Here is a 15,532-nt window from a genome sequence, read left to right as displayed (position 1 = left end):
AAAACTTTCGAGAAGTATATAGAATTGAAGTTAATGAAAGTTCCCCACTTACCCTTACATATCCATTTAGAAAGATCACTTTAGTGGCTGTGCATGGATTGGATTGAAGAAAAAGAAATTAATAATAAGGATATTGCACTAGTTGAGAGGAGACTGGATTGAAGAAAAAAAATTAATAATAAGGATATTGCACTAGTTGAGAGGAGACTGTGGGGAAGGCTTCAGGTAGAAGTGGGGGAACCAGGAATAGAAAGAAGCTGTGCGAGAGAAATTTGGAGTGAGGTAGAATGGTGGGCAGTATAGAAAAGGAGTGGGAGCTGGGAAGTAATCCCAGCCACTCTGGAGATTGAAGCAGGAAGGTTGCATGTTCAAGGTCAGCCTGAGCAATATAACAAGACCCTGTTTCAGAATAAAGAATTTAAAAGGGGCTGTGGACATAGCTCAGTAGTAAAACACCTGCCTTGCATGAAGACAGCCCCAGGTTCAATCCTTACTGCTGTAAAAATACAGGACAACCGGAGCAAGAGATAAATTGGGGAATAGTGTGCCAATGAGGATGGAAACAAACAGAGCTAGAAAGGAAGATAGTACAACTAATCAAGTTGAATGTGCTACATGGAGTTTCACTGTCGGCCATCCTCAGTTCCACAGACTGAGTAACCGCTGAAGTTACTTAGTGCCTCCTACAAATTAAGGAACATATGCAAACACTTAAATTCAGAAATACTTAAATGTTAACTCACAATGATCGATAAAATTTAATCATAAAAATAATAAGCAAGCCAAGAACAAAAAAAGGTGAACTATCAGTCATTTGATTTTTATTTTCTTTTGAGATAGGATTTCAAGCTGGCCAAGGAAAATCTTGAATTCCCAATCCTCCTGCTGCTCAAGTGTTCAGAGTACAGGTCAGCATTACCACACCCAGCAAATTTGACTTTTGCCATTTTATTTTGATAAAGGAAGGAAGAAAGGATAGAAAGAAAAATAAAAAAATAGTTCTTAGCATGCATGGGACCCTGGCTTTGCGTCTCAGCGCAACACACAATTTTTTTTCATTTTAAAAATAAACTTTATTATAAAAATAAACTGTAAAGAAATAAGAACATCACATGTCAAAATTGTCCAGACCCCAAATCTGTACAACTTAATAAACTTATGTCTAGTTATACTTAGCCTTCAAAAAAGCCAGAAAGATCAAAACAAATAAAAAGAGTGCCCATTTTGATTTTCATACTACATCATTGAAATCAAACTGGTTTAAATGGAATTGTCTTCTATATAAGTGCCAGGGAGGTAAGTGCAGGGTAGTGAATTATACTAGTCGACTAGAAGTGGAGGGAACTAAAGAATGGCCTCATTGACTGAAGAATAGTCAGAAAGCACACCATCTACAACCGGGGTGCAGGGGCTCCTACAAGCTCTGGTTTCCCAGTTCTGCCTTTCTAGGGTTCTATAAGAAGCCCTGTAGATGTCAGGGATCTAAAAAAGTTCAGGGGACCTCCTCACATGCATGCTAGGGTCTCTGAAGCTTCAGGATACACCTATGAGTGCTTAGAACACACAAAATTTTAGAGTATTTCAGGTTCTCAAATTTTGAATTAGGTATGTTCAACCTGCATCATGCTGTCTTTAGAAGGCTGTATTTGAGGCATCTTGCCTTAGGGTCTCAACAGTTAATTGTTAGGCTATGATTGGGCCTTGTAGTTCTTGTTTTTTATAATGTTTAGACTACTTGCTACATAATGCAACTGGCCTGATTTACCAGTGCAGTATTGATTTACCAGTGCAGTATTGTTCCAGTTTAATCTAATATGGTCTAACATTGCTAGACACACATTGTTGGTACAAATCTAATATGGTCTAACATTGCTAGACACACATTGTTGCTACAAATCTAATATGGGCTAACATTGCTAGACACACATTGTTGCTACAAATCTAATATGGGCTAACATTGCTAGACACACATTGTTGGTACAAATCTAATATGGTCTAACATTGCTAGACACACATTGTTGGTACAAATCTAATATGGTCTAACATTGCTAGACACACATTGTTGGTACAAATCTAATATGGTCTAACATTGCTAGACACACATTGTTGCTACAAATCTAATATGGGCTAACATTGCTAGACACACATTGTTGCTACAAAGAAAAGATTATCAACACTGCCTAATTATCTTCAGAGCAGCTATTCATCTGTGTGTAGAAGGACACATCATGTATTTAAGGGCTAATTTCTGTTTCCATGTGCTTTCTGATTTTTCCTTCCCTAAGGCAGGTCTTAGGGACATTTGCCTTTCTTCAAAGGGTTCTTCTTCTCAGTTAGTGGTTCTCAGTATTTCAATCGCAGGTCCATTTCCTTTCATACCTGAAATCTCCAAGGTTGTACACACATTTCTAATAGATGACTCTGATTCCTATTCAAGTCCTCGCTGATATGGATCCTTCTCAGGAACTGAACTTGGTGGTACATCACTGAAATCTAAGCACTTAGGAGGCTGAGGCAAGAAGATCTTGATTTCAAGGCCAGCCTGGCTTTGATGTCAACCTGGGCTACAGAGCGAGACTCCATCTCTAAAAGAAAAGCAGGGAAGGTTTAGTGGACAAGGGCACATGCCATGCCAAGCATGACAACTGGAATTCAATCCCTGGATCCTACTTATTGGTGAAAAGAGAGAACCGACACCACAAATTTGTCCTCTGACTACCAAGTTTACAGTCTGGCATGACACTCCTTACAATAATAATAATAATAGTGATGGCGCACGCCTTTAATCCCAGCACTCGGGAGGCAGAGGCAGGCGGATCTCTGTGAATTCGAGGCTGGGCTGGACCGACAGCCTCCAAAACAATACAGAGAAACCCTGTCTCATAAAACCAAAAAAATTAATAATAATTTAATAATCAAAGCAAAACAACAAGAGGAACCCAAATCTTTTTCTTTGAGTGGGTTTTAATTAGACTTTTCCACTAAATACAGAATTCAGAACCTGCGAACTTCTGCTCATTGTGATATACTTGAGTCTTCTTGGATCCATCTACCAATTCTAATGTTATCTCTTTTGGAAACACTCTCAACAGGCACATGCAGAAATAGTGTTTACAAACTCTCAGGGTACCACTTAACCTACTCAAGTCAACATACAATCAACCATAACAGATGAAACAGTTCAAAGATACGGAAATGTAAATGACTCTTGACCTTTGAAAAAAGGCTGGAGTCAGGAAGCAAAAGCACAGGGCTTTATCTCAAACGTGCAGTTGCTTGTAAAAGACCTGCCCTGTCTGGCCCTCTTTCCGTTGCTGGAAATGTGCTTGCTTCTGGAATTTCCCACTCCTCATCTTCAGTCCTATGGGCTAAGTTCTCACTCATGGTCCTCAGTCAAGCAGGCTATGATTTGAATCCACTAATGACAGAAGTCAGAAATGATGCTGATTAGCCTAGTCTACGACACTGAACCATGTGCTCGGGTTTTTGGAGCTTACTCTCCTGAGTCCCTGCCAGAGGGAATCGACTCTTTCAGTTCTTCACTCAGTCCCTGGTGCCTGTTCTGGGTGTGGTCTTTCCCATTCTCATTTTCCCACAACAAAGAGAAAAGTCATTTATAGCTAAAAGAAATAGAAATTACCACAGAAATGTGTCACTTTTTATTTTTTTATGTTTTGGTTTTTAAATTTTGGGGTAGGTACTCTACCGCTGAACTATACCCTGTGTCCTGGATTTTATTGTTGAGATGATAGGAAAGTACACCTTCAAAGTATTTTAAGTGTGCATTTTAGGAAGGTTATATTTATTTGATTACCAAGTACTTAGAAAGGAGAAAACTTGAAGATCTGGTAGATTAAATTTTTTTAATGTTTATTTATTTTGTATGTGTGGGAGGCATGCCACTGTATACATGTGGAGTTCAGAGGACAACTTGTTAAATTCTCTCCTCTCTTTCCACCTCTATATGATTTGCAGGGATCCAACAGCTCACCATCAAGCATTTTACCCAGGAAAATTTCATAAATGACTAAAAAGAACAAAGGAACATTTATTATTAAAATTATTACTAAGAAAATATAACATTTTTATGTAATTAATAAAATAATCTCAAAATTTGGTGTACAGTTGTCCCTTTGTGTTCATGGAAGATTGGCTCTTATCTTCTGCAAATACTAAAATCCATTACACACATATAGCTGCCATACTATATTATCAGAATGCAGAGGCGGGAGAATCAGACATTCAAAGCCGTCTCTGGGTACATAATGAGTTTGGGGCCAGCTTGAGTTAGATGAAATGCTGTCTAAAAGAAACCCTATTTCTATAAATGAAAACAAAGTTTTAAAGTTAGAAACTCATGAGTTATGGTGGCCAATGTGTCAGTTGCCATGTTGGAGGAGCTGCAGTCAACAATGGGGCTTATGGAGTACAAGCCACCAGATGACAGCTATGATGGGGACACCCTGGAGAGACAGAGCCCCCGGGAGATTGTCTCCAGAATGCCCCTTGCTTCTGCTGTACTTTCTCCTGCTTACCGCTAAGGTGTTCCTACTGTATATGGCAGGGACTGATTAGTATGTGAAAGGAACTCCCTGTATCTAGTATGGTGTGACTGTTTCATTGGAAAATTCCAGTCCTCACTAGTTAAGTCGCTTGCAGATCATAATGAAGATGATTTTTTTTCCAAAACAAGGTTTCTCTGTGACTTTGGAGGCTGTCCTGGAATGAGCGCTTGTACACCAGGCTGGTCTCGAACTCACAGAGATCTACCTGCCTCTGCTTCCCGAGTGCTGGGATTAAAGGCGTGCGCCATCACACCCAGCTCAAGATGATTTTTATAGAGTAATGATGCTTAGTTGGATCAATGATTTAAAGATACAGGTGGTTAGGGCCGTTAAAGATGAGGGAAAAGGTTTAGGTTGCTCTGCCAGTTGCTCCAATGAGAGATGCAAAAGACAGAAATAAGATTAGAAGTCACCCCCCTTTTGCTAGATGTGAGACTTGTGAGGATGGAAAATGACAACAAGGAAGTTTCATGCATTATACACCCATGAATTCTGTGGAAAAACAGACTGATCAAAGGGAGCAATTATGGCTCTACACCCAAAATTAAGTCTGAGTTTCTTGGTCATATAGCTTACAGAATTGATCAAAGATTTCTGTAGGCACCTTGAAGAAACAAAGCTGTGAAAGGAAATTAAGTGATCCTATTGTGTGTAAAGAAAAATAGATGCTTAGCTAGACCACTTGTTTAAGATATTGTAGAGTAGAAATAGGCTAGGAATCTGTTACGGGGAAATTGCAAACAGCTGCCCACCAGTTCAAAAGAGAATCATTGCTTTGGAGTGAAGATGTTATGGTGGGAAAATTAATACAAAGGAAAATGTTGAACTGCTTTTGGGCTTCTAAGAAAAACATGTAACTTGTGATGATAATGTGATTTCTTCCTGTGCAAAGATTTTAATTTGTTCTTGGAAAATATGTAACGTGCGGCTGTGAGGTGATTTCCTTCTTACGTAGAGATTTTTGTCTTATGTAAAGAGAAGCTTTTTCTTTGAGGGAAGCCTTCCCACCAGCCTGGTTCTAGAGCCGCATCAGTCCCAAATAAACACACAGGAGGGTATATTAATTATGAAGCTGTTGGCCTTGCTTGTTTCTTACTGGCTAGCTCTGACTTAAGTAATTACCCCATAATTGTTAATCTACCTATGTTTCTTACCGGAGAATAGTTCCGGGCTTCCTACCCCATGGCGTTACATGCTGACTCTCCTTGTATTTCTCCTACCCAGAGTCCTTCTGGACTCCTAGTCCCTCCTATCTAGATTCCCTATTGGCCAGACAGTGCTTTATTGACAAATGCACAGGACTTCCCCAACAGTCTTAGGTGGTATAAAAGGGACAAGAGAAAAATAAGAAGGAGGAGGAGAAAAACACAATGAAGAATTAAGCTTTGCCTCCTCAGACAAGCCTCCTGTGTGTGTGTTTAGCATTTGCGGACTCCTCATCTCCTCTCCAGAATCTGGTTCTTCTGAACCAGGGCCTTAACCCTACCAAACTGGAGGCTGAGGCAGGAGGATTACAAATCCAGGGCCACCCTGAGTTTTATATAACAAGTTCCAGACTAACTGGGGTTACATTGTGAGTACTTAACAAAAAAAGAAAAATAGCAATAAAGAAAAATCTGTTACAAACTCAATGAATATATGAAACCTCATAACAAGCATGGTTAATCAGACACAGAATGCAGCATAGACAGTTAGGGAAACAGAAAAAAATTGAAGGAAAGGTAAAGAGACAAATAAGGACACCAGAGAGAAAACGGTGATATATAAAGAAGTGACAGCTGAGGGTGTCCCAGAAGTATTGAATGCACAATGCAAATATCCAAATTCAAGTATGAATCCTGAGCATAGAAAATATAACTAACTTCACATTTGGTTAATTTGATGAGTATGCGAAACATCAAAACAAGTTGTTATTATTATGATGACAAGTTGTTATTATTATGATGACAATAATTAATATTTTATATGTGCCATTACTCAAAAATTGTGTGTGTGTGTGTGTGTGTGTCTGTGTGCCACAGTGCATATGCCATGGTGTGTATGGAAGTCACAGAACTTTTGGGAATCAGATCTTCCCTTCTACTCTGGGTTCCAGTTTCAAACTCGGGTTGGCAAGACACAAGGCAAACAGACAATGGTTTTTGAAGAATATATTTACCTATCAATTTTAAATACATCACAAAAATTTCAACGCAAAAGAAGAATAGCATTACACACAGTCCTGTGCCTTCCTTTTATCCTAACCCTCGTTTAACTAGAAGCATTTCCCCCATGATACTCAGCCGGAGCAGCCGTGAAAGTGTGAATAACAGCTGGCAGCTTAGTGCTGATGAGCTTGGAATTTCCTTTTTTTATTTATACATTTTTATTGAAATTAGAAACAATCTTACTCTACATACCAATCCCAGTTCCCTCTCCCACCCCCCACCTCCACCGACCCCCCCTTCCACTCCCTAACATGTGTGAGGCCTTCCATGGGGGAATCAAACAAAGATGATTTTTCAAGACAAGGTTTCTCTGTGTAACAGCACTGGCTGTCCTGGAACTCATTCTGTAACCCAGTCTGGCCTTGAACTCACAGAGATCCGCCTGCCTCTGCCTCCCAAGTGCTGGGATTAAAGGCGTGTGCCGCCACCACCACCTGGGAGTTTGAGATTTCATATTAAGCTTGATTTGAATCTTAGCCCACCTTTTCCCAGAATTGGACAAATGATTTACCCTTGCTCTGATTCCATTTCCGTGATAGTGAACAGCTCCATCCTTGAGTGATTGTGAGTTACTATTTACAAAAGTATCTCATTTGCCCTGTGCTAAACGCATATATAACCTCACTTAATTGTCATAGAACCCTAAGCACAACTGTTCTTGGCCTTATTCTACGGATGGGAAATATGGTCTTAGAAAGATTGTTAGGCCTCAGCCATGCTCTTGGTTTCAGATCTGTATCTAAAATCTATGTTATTGCTAGGCATAATAGAACACACTTGTTATTCCTGCACTTAAGAGGCAGAAGTGTGAGGATTTCAGGTCTAGGCCAGTCTGGGGTGTATAGCAAGTTTCAGGCCAGCCTGGGCTTTATAGCAAGTTCTAGATTGGTCTAGGCTACAAAGTAAGGGTTTGTTTAAAACTAAATAAATAAATTGATTAATTGAATCTTAATGCTATTATTGTGATGTTATAATAATATATGAGTAAATTTATTTTATCTGTGTGAGTGTTTTGTCTGCATGTATGTCTATATCAGTTGCTTGCTTGGTATCCACCGAGGGTCAGAAAATGGCATCAGATCTCCTGAGACTGGAGCTACAGATGACTGTGAGCTGCCATGTGGGTGCTAGGAATTTAACCCCAGGATAGCTTTAAGTGCTGAGTCATCTTTCTGTCTTTCATACACACACACACACACACACACACACACACACACACACACACACACACACACACCACACACATATTGCAGACAGGGTCTCTTTATATAGCTCTTATAGATCTGACTGTCCTGGAACTCACTATGTAGACCAGACTAGCCACCGTGCCCACCTGTCAATCTATATAAGTGTAATGTTTTAGTAATATACACAATTCATAAAGCAACATAATATTACTGAATTGTTGAAAATTCAGATCTTTTATGTTTACTCATATTAAAGATGTGTGGTGATAGCACATGCCTTTAATCCCACCATTTGGGAGGCAGAGACAGGCAGATCTTTGTGAGTTCGAGGGAAGCCTAGCCAACAGAGCACATTCCAGGACAACCAGGGCTACCAAAGAAACCCCATCTCAAACACACACACACACACACACACACACACACACACACACACACACACACACACACACACCAAACAAACAAAAAACCAAGCCAAACAAAAAAACAAATGACCATGACCCAACCAGGGCTACCAAAGAAACCCCGTCTCAAAAAAAAAAAAAAACCACACACACACACACACACACACACACACACACACACACACACCAAACAAACAAAACAAAAAACCAAGCCAAACAAAAAACCAAATGACCCAGTGAAGAATATCTTGGATCATAAAATATTATGTGAACTTCAAATTAATCAACTAACACAGAATTTTACTATGTATCCAGGCTATCCTGGAACTCAAATTTTCCCTGCTGCAGCCTCTCAAGTATTGGGATTACAAACATGGAGGTGCCAAATAAACTTTTTTTTGTTTTTAGAGACAGGCTTTCTCTGTATTGTTTTGGAGGCTGTCCTGGAACTCGCTCTGTAGAACAGGCTGGCCTGGAACTCACAGAGATCTGCCTGCCTCTGCCTCCCGAGTGCTGGGATTAAAGGCCTGTGCCACCAACACCCGGCCAAAATAAACTCTTTAGGGCAGTGACTTTTAACTGGACTTAAATAAGTCAAGAAGTGTTACAGTTTAAGAGGTGCTGAAGAGATGGCTTAGTAGTTAAGAGCACTTACTGCTCTTCCTGATGCCCTTAATTCAGTTCCCAGGACCCACATAGTGGTTCAAAACTATCTGTAATTCTGTCTAATTCCAGGGTACCTGATGTTGTCTCCTGTCAGTGGCACAGACATGGATATGGTGATTTGAATGAGAATGGCCCCACTAGGCTCATACATCTAATAGCCCTGGTTGTCCTGGAACTAGCTGTCAACCAAGGCTCGTTGTGGGCTGTCCACCAGAGAAGACTGCTTGGACATGGATTAAACCAATAAAAAGCCTTTATTAGCCAGCAGGTGATTTCCCCAACCATGGCAAGATTTTCTCTAATTACTCCTGATGAAGTAACATTGATACAACAGGTTTTTCTCAAAGCCATACATAGTCCCCTTATTCCATGAGAAGTAAGTCTAAGCCTCTTAGATTTTCTAGGGTCATTTCTGTTGTTTTTTTATCCCTACTCTTCACTCTTTGGGGGCCTGCCACTCAGCTCCCAAATAATCACACAGACTTATTCTTTCTTATGAATGCCCAGTCTTAGCCTGGCTTATTTCTAGCCAGCTTTTCTTAAATTATCCCATGTACTTTTGCCTCTGGCCTTTTACCTGTCTCTATTTCTGTGTGTCTTTTCTTTCCTTCTTACTACATATCTGGCTGTGTGGCTGATCCTTAGCATCTTCCTCTCCTTTTCTCCTCTCCCTTCTCTTTTTTCTCCTCCTGCTTATTCTCTCTGTCAGCCCTGCCTATCCATCTCCTGCCTAACTTTTGGCCATTCAGATCATTATTAGACCAATCAGGAGTTTTAGACAGGCAAAGTAACACAGCTTCACAGAGTTAAACAAATGCAACATGAAAGAATGCAACACATCTTTGCATCATTAAACGAATGTTCCACAGCATAAATAAATGTAACACGTCTTCAACTAATATTCCATAACAGAATCTAGCTGTTGTTTTAACTTAGAAATGGAAAACTCAAGAGTCCTGATGAACCTGCCTCCTTAGTTTCTTAAAATTTTATTTCTTATGTTAAAGTATGATGTGTCTATAACCATTGAGCTGGCTATGCCTTTCCAACCAGGAGTGGGATGAGGACAGCTGTAGCTCTATTTTTTAATTTGTAGTTCAGGGTCCATATTATAATGCATTTTCCCTTCTTTCCCATTATATAGTTGTGGTGGTTTGAATGAAAATGGTCCCCATAGGCTAACAGGGAGTGGTACTATTTGAAAGGATTAGGAGGTGTGGACTTACTGGAGTAGGTGTGGTCTTGTAGGAGGGGTGAACTTTGAGGTTTCAAATGCTCAGGCCAGGCCCAGTATTTCCATCTCTTCCTGCTGACTGTTGATCTGAATGTAGAACTCTCAACTCCTTTTCAAACACGTGTCTGCCTACATGCTGCCATGCTCCCCACCATGATGATAATGGACTAAGTCTTTGAACCTGTAAACCAGACCCTATTAAATGTTTTCCTTTGTAAGAGTTGTCGAGGCCCACAGAGGCAGCTGATCTAAACAAGGGGCATCATATGGACCCCAGACTGATGACAGAGGGGCCAGCATGGGACTGATCCAGACACCCCCCCACCGAACCTGGGTGACAGAGAGGAGGCCTTGGCAATCTGTGGGACCTGGGAGAGTGGAGCAGTATTTATTCTTGGCATACAGAAGGACTCTGGGAACCCATACCATGTGGAGGGATGCTCTCTCAGCCTGGACACATGAGGAAGAACCTGGGCCCTTCCCGGGATGATGTGACAGACTCTGGAAATCCCTCATGGAGGCCCTTGCCCTCCCTGAAGAGTGGAGGGGGGATGGAATGAGGGTGAAGGGTTGGGTGAACTGAGGGGAGTGGGGGAGGAGGGGAGGGAGAGGGAACTGAAAGGGACATGCGTAAAAAGTTAAATAAAAATATGCAAAAAAGTTATCGTGGTCATGGTGTCTTCACAGCAATAAAATCCTTGCTAAGACAATAGATATACCTGGGACAAATGTGTACACAGATGTATAAAATGGGTTTGGAAACCATCAGAAGAGGCATATTTAGTAAAACCATTAGTAAGTGTCCGCCAAGTAATCACAGGGGCACAGTAATATTGATGTTATCCAGATGCGTTAACCCACAAAGCAGAATACTAGGTGTCAGACTAGGGGAAAGTGCCAAGGTTTTGGGTATTAGGTAAGTTTCATTTCCACATGAATCCTCTAATGTTAATTTGGGCTGCCCCCAGTCACATTAAATTTTGTCAGTCAATGGGCTGACAGTCCGGTTAGTTTCAATCCCTATGTAGTATGGGGACCAGGTGTCTAAGCTTAACCATCAATCCTGATCAGTTTCTGTCTAGAAATGATGAACCCAAATAAGGGGCCCAGCTGTAGGGCATGTATGAACTCTGTATATTTTAACTCAAAGGATAAGCTCCCTTATCATTTCTGGTTTTTTTTCCAATATAACCAGACATTTAAAGTGGGCATCAGGGAGAAAAGGTCAAGATGAATATGGGTTGCTGGTCTGTAGTCGCACTAGCTAACACTTTCCCTGTATCTGTCTTCCTCAGTTTCCAGATCCAGACCTGAGGGTGGTGGGCATTATACCAAACATAAGACTCAGGGGGAGTAGAAGGGAAGTCAATGGAAGGGCTCATGGCTTAATGCAACCTTGTTTTAGTGGGTTCATAGTCAGTCCTGGGCATAGTCTGTTTGGCATTGTTCTCTGTGGCTTCTGCTTTCTTCACTTGGGTGTGGTGAGTCCATGGTGAATCCAGCTACCTTTGTGGCCATAGGAATAGAGAGAATCACCGTGTAAGGTCATTTCTAAGTTGGTTCCAGCTCCCCTTTAGCTACCTGCTTCTTAAACAGTTCTACCAACTTGAGACTAAGTATTCAAATTATAAGAGCCTGTGGGGACCATTCTAATTCAAACTACCACACGAGCTATTAGAGATCAGAAATGAAAGTCAGACTTTTCTAAGTGTACTTTTTAGAGTTCAGGTGATGAAGCCACATAAATGTTTTGCATAATTATAACAAAAATCAAGCCAAGATTATCCATAACCATTTAAAGCAAAATGAATGTGCTAGCAGTTGTTGGGAGACTAACACAACCAAATTTTCCATGTTATCTTAAAGCACAGGAGATTGATTAACCAGTGAGATAGCACTTCAAAGACAAAGAGAATCTATATCTCAAATTACATTTAACAATAATTATTAGTAATAATGCTAAAATTGTCACTTGTAATTGTTAAATATGTGCTTAGGATGAAATAAATAAGTGAATATAAATAGCAACCAAGATTTTCTGCATAGGAAGAGAGATCATGGGCCTTCCTGGTGCCATTACAACCCAGAGGATGAGGGACACTCACATGCCTGCCCGCATTCGCTTGCCCTGTGTAGAGTAGAGAAACCACAGTCCAGCTCATCACCTTGCAGCACAGAACAGTCAGGTGCCATTATGGTGAACCAATATATGGTGGGGCATGGGAGAGAGAGTCAGAACGTCTCATGTCCTGTGGTGAGAGGCACATCTGAAGAGGCGAAGGTGGTGAGGAATGGGAGGCCTGCTTGCCACTCAGGGCCATGGTGATGTTCGGGCCTGGGCTACTGCCAAGGGCTATGTCTGGGTGCACGACTCTGCTGCAGTCAAGGTCTGTGTTGATGTCTGTGGCTCCTATTATCACTGAAGGCTTTGAGGATGCCTGGGGTCTGGGCTGCCACGTGTTCCACATTGGTGTCCAAGGGCCATGCCACCTCAGGGGCCAGCCCGATCTGAGTGCACTGCCACCCAGGGCCATGAAGTCATCCATGCCCCGACTGTAGCTGAGAGCCATGTCTGAGTCTGTGGCCTTACTGCAGCCAGGGTCTGAGTTGATGTGTATGATAATCTGTTGCCGTTGAGGGCTGTACAGATGATGCCTGGGATCTGAACCACCACCTGGCACAAGTTGGTGTTCACAGGTCACCCTGCAGCTGGGGTGATGCCCATCTGAGTGGCCTGCACTACCACCCAGGGCCATGGAGGCACCTGGGCCTGAGCTGCAGCCAAAGGCCACACCTGCCTCTTTATTTTCTCTTTCTTTTAACATTTTATTTATTATTGTGTATATTTATGTGTGTGTATACTAGTTCAGGTGCATACAGAGCCTAGAGGCATTGGGCTTCCTGGCGCTGGAGTTACAGGTGTCTGTGAGCCACCTGGTGGTGGGTGCTTGGAACTGAATTTGGGTTCTTTTACTCTCTGAGCATTTTCTTTTTGCTACTTCTGTTAAGTAGTATTTCTGGGTTTGCAAGTGTCAGTAGTTCTTATATAGAAAACTGTTGTTGTATGTCTTGAATCGAAGCTATTTTCATTAACTACATATGGGCTTCTATGTATACAGACATACATGCACTATCAAAAATGAAACGGGGATTGAGATGGCTTAGTAGTTAAGATCACTTGTTTTTGTAGAGGACTGGGTTTGGGGTCCAGTACCCACAAGGTGGCTTACATCCTCCAATTCCAGAGGATCTTGTGCTCTCGTTTGGGCACCAACATGCATACAGTGCATTTAGATATGTGCAGGAAAACCACCCATGCACATAAAATCAAAATAATTAAATCTTAAATGACACATAAAGTGATCAAACTGTACAGAATATTCATATTTTGAAAAGAAATACGCTGGAACTTGATGGTTCCAGTGTTCTGCACTGGCTGAGCAGGATCCTGAGTGGCTACGGCCAGTTGCGGGTTTGGCTCCCAGTTTCCTAGAGCATGTGAGGTCCTCCAGCCGAGGCTTGCCTCCCCACACAGGCCATATCCAAGCCACCTACTAGACCAGCCAAACCAGACAAGTTACAGTCTTCAGAGTTCTGCATGCCTTTGAACCCAGGACTCCAGATGAAGTGTGCTTTGAGGAAGGAGATATTACCTACATCACTGACATGAATGACACCAGATGGTAGGCAGGGACTTACAAAGGCAAGACAGGACTGAGCAACTATGTGGCTCAGCAGGATGGGTTCATTGACAACCCATTGCATGCAGCTGGACAAAGGTAACTTGAGCTGGTTGAGACAGTGCTTTGGACAATCACGTGGGTGTGGACGGCTTGGACAAAGCCACTGGAAACACTGGCCTGTACTGGGCCTGACATGGGATCCACAGACCTATAGTGGAAGTGCTGTTTACTCAACCAAAAGTTGGGCTGAACCAGCAAAACAAAGAAGCCAGGACATGTCTCTGCATGCAGATGCCTGGAAGGGTTATGCAGACATTGTCCACTTGCTACTGGCAAAAGTTTCCAGGACAGACTTAAACACTGATAGGCATCTGGCCTCTGATCTGGTCACCAATGCTGCCTGCGGGTCACTTATGAAAAAGAATCAGGGTGCAGATGGGGTCCGAATGTTGAGCAACACTGAGCACCCCCTAAGGTAATATTTTTATTAGTTATTGGGGGATCTTACACAATGCGCTTGCTTTCCATTCTTCCCAGGTTCACCCTCCCACCCTCGCACACACCCTCCTCCTGCCAAAACAAACTCAACCCAACTCCACCAAGTCCATTTTGTGTTGACTCTGTGCTCACTGGAGCATGGTCAAACTCCCAGTGGCCAGCCCCTTAATGATAACTGAGTGTCCCCCTCCTCCACAAAGCCATCAGCCGTGAGGAGCTATGAAGAGGGCTCAGACTAATTCCATCTGGAACTGCTTTGACCACTAAACTTGTTTTGCTTTTCCCCTTCCAAAACCTTGGTTGTGTTGCTGAAGATTCTCAAATTCTTTTTCAATTTTGTATGAGCATGGCACTATTGTGACCCATGATGAGTCTGTGTGCATAGGAGCTATTCTTACCTGTGGCTTGCAAATAACTGACCAGATACTTTTACGTTCACCAGAGTAGAGAAACAACAACAAAAATGATTATTTATGTTTGTCAAGCTAAAGAACTGTAAGAAATTTTCCTTTTAAAAGTCTCAGGATTTTTTTAAAAAGTTCTTTAACTCAGGATTGGGATGTTCTGAGTGGGGTTCTCAAGGGGAGATGCTTAGTATAAAAATACACCAAAATTCTCAACAGAAAATTGTCAGCTATTCTGACAAAATAAAAAGTAAACATTAATGAAAAGGATCAGAGAGAGAGAGACAGACACACACACACACACACACACACACACAGAGAGAGAGAGAGAGAGAGAGAGAGAGAGAGAGAGAGAGAGAGAGAGAGAGTGAGAGAGAGTGAGAGTGAATAGACTTCCTGCAGCACCAGCTGATGGGGGGGGGCAGTGGCTCGTAAACTGCTTCGGGATTTGGCACAGCCAGTGGAGATGACCGCCTCCACGCTGCCCTGGAGACTGCCCAGTTCAGAGGAGTGCAGTCACCTGAAGCTGTCTTGTCATGAGGTGGTGTCCCTGTCTGTGCGGTCCTTCTCAGACTCACAGCTGAGCTCCTTGATACCCCAGCCCCATGGCCTTCTCTTACCTTGCCAGCCACATGCCCACTATGATGAAGACTGAGAAGTCCTGTCCTCAAAACCCGATAGAGTGGA

General features: G+C 42.1%; 1 pseudogene; it reads left to right on the top strand.

Annotated features, from left to right (window-relative positions):
• The first annotated feature begins 12,551 nt into the window (after window positions 1–12,551).
• LOC101843591 lies at window positions 12,552–14,422 on the top strand (annotated as a pseudogene).
• Window positions 14,423–15,532: the final 1,110 nt, after the last annotated feature.

The sequence above is a fragment of the Mesocricetus auratus genome, unplaced genomic scaffold, assembly GCF_017639785.1.
Source record: "Mesocricetus auratus isolate SY011 unplaced genomic scaffold, BCM_Maur_2.0 Super-Scaffold_100003, whole genome shotgun sequence".
NCBI classification, from domain to species: domain Eukaryota; kingdom Metazoa; phylum Chordata; class Mammalia; order Rodentia; family Cricetidae; genus Mesocricetus; species Mesocricetus auratus.
Note: the sequence above shows the minus strand (reverse complement) of the source record. Positions and strands in the feature narration are given on the sequence as shown.